This window comes from Pecten maximus, unplaced genomic scaffold (assembly GCF_902652985.1).
Source record: "Pecten maximus unplaced genomic scaffold, xPecMax1.1, whole genome shotgun sequence".
Taxonomy (NCBI): Eukaryota; Metazoa; Mollusca; class Bivalvia; order Pectinida; family Pectinidae; genus Pecten; species Pecten maximus.
The window spans coordinates 1872-10422 of NW_022980165.1; the positions used below are offsets into that span (position 1 = coordinate 1872).

Here is an 8551-nt window from a genome sequence, read left to right on the forward strand (position 1 = left end):
TAATAAGCTTAGTTTTCTTGATTCAAACTACTTTAGAAGAAAAACACAATAAATTATATATGGTCTTTTCGGTCCATTGCGTTCCGATTCGGGTTGTTAGTCGTACTGTCACTTACAAAATGGCAGGTCAACAGCGTGAAATTTTGACTAGCGTAAAGCAAGGGTCTATGCTGACGGAATAAAACACCTAGGTGGGACTAAATGGGTGATCTGGGGTAAATAAATATCTCATTTATCCATATTGGTAAGATACGTGCGATTTCACACCGGTTTTATTGTATTTACACCTTATATCTTAGCGACACCAAACGGTGACGGCACATTCAATGTTTTCATATTGTAGGCTAGTGCGTTCTGGCCCTACACCAGAAATGTATGCAAATTATATCCTTACTTGGATTAAAGTTGTTTGAAATGATAAATGATCATCACACAGTGATTCTTAGATCTACTACTCAAGAAATAACTTCCATCAAATCTACTTTCTTTTACCTGTCAGCGACACACAGCGGAATTTTTACAGTTCTTTATATATCTAAATATACTAGACATTATCTATGTCCCCTCTAGACTACGACTAGTGACAAAAAAAAATCATCATATTTTCAAGCTAAGTAAAACTGATGTTTAATTCTACGGCATTTATAAGAGATGGAAACAATTAAAACCAATGGCAAATGGTTATACCGTACGTCCCTGGTCACATCGATCATAGCGTTGATGGGTGTCAGTTATATACATGTAATTACTCCATACCGATTCATATTACAGGTAAATTTTATCGCATGAGTCGGCACCGATGAGTCCTGCTGATCCTCTGTGATCCTCTGTGGTCCTCAGTGTCTCGATCGCGGAGGTTCACCGCGGCACGCTTGGTCACCGCGATCTTTGATGATTTAACCCCGGTGATCGATCGGCATAATTGGTCTATCACCAGGAAACACGGTGATTATTTCTCCATGTACACTCGTCACCATAAATCGCGGGGGAAAGGGTAAAAGTATTAAAAGCTACGGTCCTTACTGTAGTGGTTTTACCAACGATTTCAAAAAATAAAATTTCTTTCAATTAGTATCCATGTATTCAGCTATGGTAGAAAACTGGGTAAAACAAACCAAGATTCAGTCTATATGGATTGTGAGAAATCCAATCAGTCATTTTGAGTTTGTTATATAACATCTAATAATTATTTAAATAACACTAATTCACTGAATATTATGATTATAAACCCACCTTGAAAATATGAAACAGATAAGTGAGTTATCTCCCTTTGATCATCCAATAATGACAAGATAGTTGTTTGACAAATTTGATATTTTTGAGTAATAAAGAATGTAATTCAAACTTATAATCAAGCATCAAAATATACATTGATAAGGTAGCAGTGTACAGTAAAATTGCCCATTAAAATAATGCATATGTCGCAATTAAGACAGTCATACATTTGTATACAGACTTTGGTTGAACCTGAACAATGCTAAATAGTTATGAGTCTAGACAAGATTTTGTGTATGACAGAGTGACACCAGTAAACCTCTGTTTGTTGTAGAGGCCATAATTCGGACTAGCTCTAAGTCACAATGTTCTTATCTTCATACTACATATGCCTGAAGGGGTGTTATCCAAGTATTGTTTGTGTTATTCCTAATTAAGTGAACCCAGTCTTTGGGCAGATGTCTTCAGCCATGACCTGTGACAGACAGCAGCTGTGGTAGAATGTTGGTCTGTTTTAGGAAGTTTGCTGTGTTCAAGTATTGTTTGTGTTGTTCTTGGTGAACCCGGTCTTTGGGGAGCGGAGGCGTCCTCAGCCTGTTACTGCAACTGTGGTACAATTAATGTTCTGTTTTAGGAAACTTTTCGTGTCCATGAGCTGGAATTCTCCAAGCTGGTCCTTGGTCAGGTCATTCAAGAATATATATCATAAGCTCTATCCTACACTCAATCTATCAAAAATAAACAAATATTATTAGATTATCATTAAATTACACATATAATTGTATCTGGCTTATCAACAATTGTGTTTACATTTTAACATACGTTACGAGTGATTAGTGGCCATGTCAAAACCAATTGAAAATTTATCAGGAATTAAATACCAAATTAACATCACATACATGTAATTTGCTTTCAAAGTACCCTTTATATAGTTCCCCATTCTGGTGATAATGGTCAGATGTTACAGGATGTTGTTAAAGTCAGTGGTCGGTAAAGTCAGGTTTCACTGTATATTATAGGTACCCATAATTTCAAAAGTCAAGAAATTTAAATTCTGTTGCAGTTATATACGCTTTGGACTATATTTTGTGTGAAATGACTAAAGATTCTTACATCATTACTAATGATGATATAAGTGACGATATTAGCAAGATCAGCATAAGTTTTTTATCAAGTTGAGAATTTCTGATATTCCACTGGTAAAAATGATAAATTACCCAATATTTATCTCTGACTGACCTAATTTTCAAATCTGTAGAAGTTGATGAACTATTTATCTCACCTGTTGAAATCTGTTACCTTATTTTCTCACCTGTAGAAATCTGTGACCTAATTTTCTCACCTGTAGAAATCGTTTACCTAATTTTCTCAGCTGTAGAAGTCTGTAACCTAATTATCTCACCTGTTGGAGTCTGTGACTTAATTATTTCACCTGTAGAAGTCTGTGACCTAAGTATCTCACCGGTAGGAGTCTGTGACCCAATTATCCAACCTGTAGAAGTCTGTGACCTAATTATCTCACCTGTAGAAGTCTGTGACCTAATTATCTCACCTGTAGAAGTCTGTGAACTAATTATCTCACCTGTAGCAGTCTGTGACCTAATTATCTCACCTGTAGAAGTCTGTGACCTAATTATCTCACCTGTAGAAGTCTGTGAACTAATTATCTCACCTGTAGAAGTCTATGAACATGTTCCAGGTGTTTTACATTTGTACTCCTCCAGTTGTGCTCACATGCTGAGCTGTTTTTGCTGCATTTGTGTCAAGTCTGTGGCTATCATCTGAAACACAGTTGTAGGTGTGGCATTTTCATTTAAAGTTTGTGACAGAACATAATCTACAACATTATAAGTAAAATGAATGTAATCATTGTACAATATTGTGGCCCAGTTTTACTTGGTAATAACAACAGATTTATTTGTTTTTCATCTCGTGCTAATCCTACACAATTATTATACTTCAAAGATACAAAAGTATCTTAATGATATACCAAATCAAGAAGTCCAGAGGGCCTGTATCGTTCACCAGGTTTATTTGAGTAAACATCAAAATAATGTTCATGTTCAATTCGTTCATAGCTTTATTTGTTGATGTCTAACAATGCTATATATATGGTTATGGGGTGGGGATCTCAACTGCTTCAAAGATATAACACGGAAACGAAGTCAGACTTAACATGATTTTGTTTAAAGAAACTAAGTCCCTTGGGGTGGGGAAAGGCCCCAGGGCCTATTCTTACGACAGGATTGTGTTCATCTCTTGATGCCCAGCAATGCTATATATGGTTAGAGGGTGGGGATCTCAACGGTTTCAAAAATACATGAAGTCCTTTATAGCAATATAGTCAAATTGCTCCCTTTTGCCCTACCCCTGGGGGTCAGCCCTATCATTTGTATGAATTTGAATCCCAACCAACTAGGAAATTGTTACCACTGAAATATCAATGTCATATGTACATTGCTTAGTTCCAGAGAAGAAGTACATTTATATAAGTTCAATATTTCCAAATGGACCCATTTGGCCCCACCCATCAGGCCCCATCATTTGTAAACCTTTGAATGCCAGTCACATATAGAGATACTTCCTACCTTTGGTTAAATTCTGATCTGCGGTTAAGAAGAAGTCAATTGTCGATGGATGGACCCCACATGCAAGTCGACGGATGCCACAGTATGGCAAAAGCTGGCCTTGGCCTGTTGGACCAGGTGAGCTAAAAATTAACCACTTTGTATTGCTATACTTTGCATAAGTTTGGTTCATATCAGATGAACTGCACCTTATTACTGTTGCTGCTGATATATACCTCAAAACTCTGACATCTGACTCTCCACACCTTGACCTTTCACCCAGCAAACCCTTTCTTTTGACTCGCCATGTCTTGACCTTTCACCCTCAAAACCTTGACCTTTCAGTCTCCACACTTTGACCTGTCACCATGCAATTATAAACTCTTACTTTTGTCCCTCCGATCCTTGACCTTTAACCCTCAAAATTGTGACCTTTCACTCTCCAAACCTTGACCTTTCACCCTGCAAACCTTGACCATTCATTCTTCAAACCTTGACATTTGACCCTCCAAGCTTTGACCTTTCACCCTGCAAACCTTGACATTTGACCTCCAGGCTTTGACCTTTCACTCTCTAAACCTTGACCATTCATTCTTCAAACCTTGACATTGACCCTCCAAGCTTTTACCTTTCACCCTTAAAACCTTGACATTTCACTCTCAGTATTGTGCATATCACCCATGGCTTGATGTAGCACTTACGGTACATCCATCCTTTGATGGTACACAAAATGGAAGAGCTTCTTAAATTGGACTTGGCCAAATAAGGGGATGGATTCCTGGACAATGTTTGATTCATTAGGAATGGCTGAATTAAGTTATAGATACACACTTGCTACACAATTTAAAACCCAACATTTGACAGGTTTATAACCTTTTAAGGATATGACAGGTCTCCATATTCATGCTGCAATACTGGATGTTTACATATACACCCAGTGATATTTTGAGAAAATACCAGGTCATTTTGCACAGTAAAACAAAGTCATCTGACAGTTTGGAACAAATATTAGATATGTCAACATTACACCTAAATGTTTCAATCAAAATACCATTACAAGAGGCCCATGGGCCCTAACTGTCACCTGATGTGTTATAATTCTTTGACTTAGCTTTAAGCATGTTTGAACCCTGTGACCTTGAATGTAGGCCAAGGACAGTCCTTTGAACAAACATTGTACCCCTTCATGCCAGCATGCAACAGGGCCAATATTAAGTTTCTGGATCTCTTGGTTACTGAGAAGAAGTTGTTTAAAATGTTTTAGCATATTTGACCCCAATGACCTTGAATAAAAGTCAAAGGTCATCCAATGAACAAACTTAATTAGTAACCCTTCATCCCAGCATGCTACAGACCAAATATCAGGTCTCTGGGCTTCTTGGTTATCAAGAACAAATCCATTAAATATTTAAGCATATTTGACCATAGCTGTTACCTTGAATGAAGGTCAAGGTCATTCATTTGAACATACTTGGTACCCCTTCACCTAAGAATGTTACAGACCTAATATCGGGTCTCTGGGCCACTTGGTTATCAAGACGTCATTTAATTTTTTTTAGCATATTTGACCTATGTGACCTTGAATGAAGGTCAAGGTCATCCATTTGAACAAATCTTGTAGCCCTTCATGCCAGTATGCTACATACCCAATATCAGGTCAGAAGTTGTTGACTTACATGGGGTCCATGATCTCAATTAATACAGATTTATTCCCCTTGATCTGAGAGTGCAGTATGACTGATTTTATCTGAAAATACAAATATAAACATTCACAGACAAGCAAAGCTTTGTTTTTAACAGAATTATTTCATATAGTATTTGGCACACCTTTTGAGTTATAAAGATTTAACTGCTGAAAATAATTATTTTTAAGATTGATAACAAAGGTGAAATGAGCATATTTAAAGCTGCTGGGATTCCAAGCAATATAAAAAATCCTGAGACCCAAGCCTGCTCAGATCATCATCAACACCTGCATGGAGACCACTGTAACATGCAGATCCTGACAACTACACATACAGGTTAATCAGCCAATTGATGCCAAGAGACTATGGAACAATGCTATTCTGGAGCATCAAGTGTGGACAGGATATCTGAAATTTGATTCTTGTTTAGCCTGGGTTACGAGGTGGAGGAAAGCCGAAATACCCGGAGAAAAACCATCGTCCTACAGTCAGTACCAGGCAACTGCCCCATGTGGGTTTCAAACTCGCGACCCAGAGTTGGAGGGCTAGTGATAAGTTGCTGAGACACATAAACCACTCGGGCCCCCGGAAGAACTCAAAGCAATGGGGATGGGGTTGGTCAGAGAGACTTTGGTGTAATACCTGCCAATATGTCATCCTTCGGCTGAGATCTGTAGGTTCAGAAATCACATCTGGTTCAACAGTAATCAAGAGACTGGTTTCTGTGAACAAAATGCAAATAAGTCACCAACTCAGACAGAAGGAACTTACATAAAGCATCGAGGCCAACTTTGCATTAGGAGATCTAGATACATGTGTCATTCGAGGAACCAGGCCCCTGTGCTAACTTATCAATCAGGAATGGACAATCTAAATTCATCAACTAGTGACCATTGATAAGTTACAGCAAATAACTGTGTGCTAAATATGAATGTGAACCATCAACTGTGCTAATAATAAAAATTTAATTAGAGTTTAATATTATATATACACAATAATTACATAACATCAGAAATATTTCAATGAAGTGTAATATCACAGTTTATTTTTAGCACATTTTATTACCAGGGGCGTAGCTAGGCCAACAAAAATGTTAAGCCCAGGCGAGGGGTGTGGTTCCAGGGCAGAGCATTGGGGCTCGTTTCCTCGATACTGTGGTGGTGGAGGATGGCCTCGTTGCTAGGCCTGGAGATGCTGTGGTTGAACTGGGTTTAGCTGCTGTGGCTGAAAGCTCGCCTGCTGCTGGCCATGTGTATAATTGGACTGATACCAGGACTGAGGCCCTTTCTTCTGTTTACCATGAGAACCTTTACCCTTGTCTGCTTTATCTCCACTCTGCTTTGCTGTAGACTTTTGTTGGGTTTTCTTCATATCTACCATATCTGTTGTCAATTGCTGGATAAGTCCCTTCATCTCTTTCAGCTGCAGCCATATGCACAACAGGTTTGACCTTATCAGCTACCTTACCTGGAGTTGTCACCTCTTCCCGCTGCATCAAATCCCATTCTACTTAGTGTACTGCAATTCTCAGCTCATCAAACGGTCTGACAGTATCATACTTTTGACCAGTAACATCTTTGATTTCTCGTCTCAACCCAGACCAGAACATTGTACGTAGCATTCCCTCTGCATTCCGATCTGGGACATCTCCTTGTTGTACTGCCTTATTCATAATATCCTCAAGCCTGCAACTCCATGTAGACACATCCTCTCCCTCCTTCTGACGAGCACTGAAGAATTTTGCTAACAAGTTTTCCCCTTTCTCAACTGCTCCAAATATGCTGTCCATCTTGGCAACAATCTCCCTGACACTTGCGTTAGGTCCCACATTCATCACTACCTTGCTGGCTCTACCCTTCAATGACCTCCTTAATGCTGTGGCCACCACTTCCTCTCCATGTTTTACAAGCAAGGACCCCACCTTATATCGCCACACATCATAAGTGTCCTTTTCCTCCCCTGAAAAAACTGAAATCCTCACCGCAGGATTAATTGTCACAGTATGGGCAGGTGCCGGCTGTACATCAGGATCCACTTTAATAGCCTTTGTCTTAATCCATTCCTTTACAGTTGCCCCACTCACCTCATCACCTGGATTAAATCCCGTATCTGAAGACAGCACGAAGTACTCCTAACTGATCCTGAGTGAATTCCATTATGAATGTGTAAATTCAAAGTTATAAACAAGTAAACAACACACTTACCTGGTGAATATTACAAAGTCAAAAGCCTGGATGCAACAGTCAACTATTATATCAATATATGATAAATGAAATCAAATTAAATCTGAAATCAATGGGGGGAAAAATCACATAGATAAATATTTAACACAACACCAGCATACATCAATAGTAAATATATACAACAGCGCAACTAAATCAACTTCTGAATAAATAAATGATCAGAAGATAATTTAAATGAACTGACTACTTCCTCACCATACACCAAACAAATAAACATGGAACATTCAACATAAAACATATAACATCAAACATATATCTGTCATCCTATATAGCAGTTCCAATCAGCAATGTCAAAGTGTCAATCAATTTGAAAGAAAATGTCAAGTTTCAAATGCAAATTCTTTTTTTAAGTAAAAAAATCAAAGAAAAAATTTACAAAATATTCCTAATCATAACATCACTAAAACAGAAATCTATAATGTTAATGTTAGTTACATTCTACTAAGAACAATGATCAAGTTTTGAAAAAAATATCAACTGGCAAAAATAAAAATGAAAATCTAAAGTTTAAAAAAAAAAATGTCAATGTCAAATTCAAAAGAAAATGTCAAGTTTCAGATGTAAATTTTTTTTTTATGAAAAAAAAAAAATCAAAGAAAAAATTTACAAAATATTCCTAATCATAACATCACTATAACAGAAATCCATAATGTTAGTTACATTCTACTAAGAACAATGATCAAGCTTTGAAAAAAATATCAACTGGCAAAAATAAAAATAAAAATGAAAATCTAAAGTTTAAAAAAAAAAATGAAAACAAATTAGATCTTTAGAAATCAAAATCAAAAAGATCTCAAAGCAGGAAAATTCGAAAAAAATTATGTAAACAGAACCGTGCCCA

General features: G+C 37.3%; 1 long non-coding RNA gene across 1 annotated transcript; it reads right to left on the reverse strand.

Moving 5' to 3' along the window:
- Positions 1–1228: 1228 nt before the first annotated feature.
- LOC117319423 lies at positions 1229–7583 on the reverse strand. The gene is made up of 4 exons (XR_004530727.1): positions 6110–7583; positions 5459–5529; positions 2888–2996; positions 1229–1943 (listed from the first exon to the last, which is right to left on the reverse strand). It is a non-coding gene; the product is annotated as an uncharacterized LOC117319423 (long non-coding RNA).
- Positions 7584–8551: the final 968 nt, after the last annotated feature.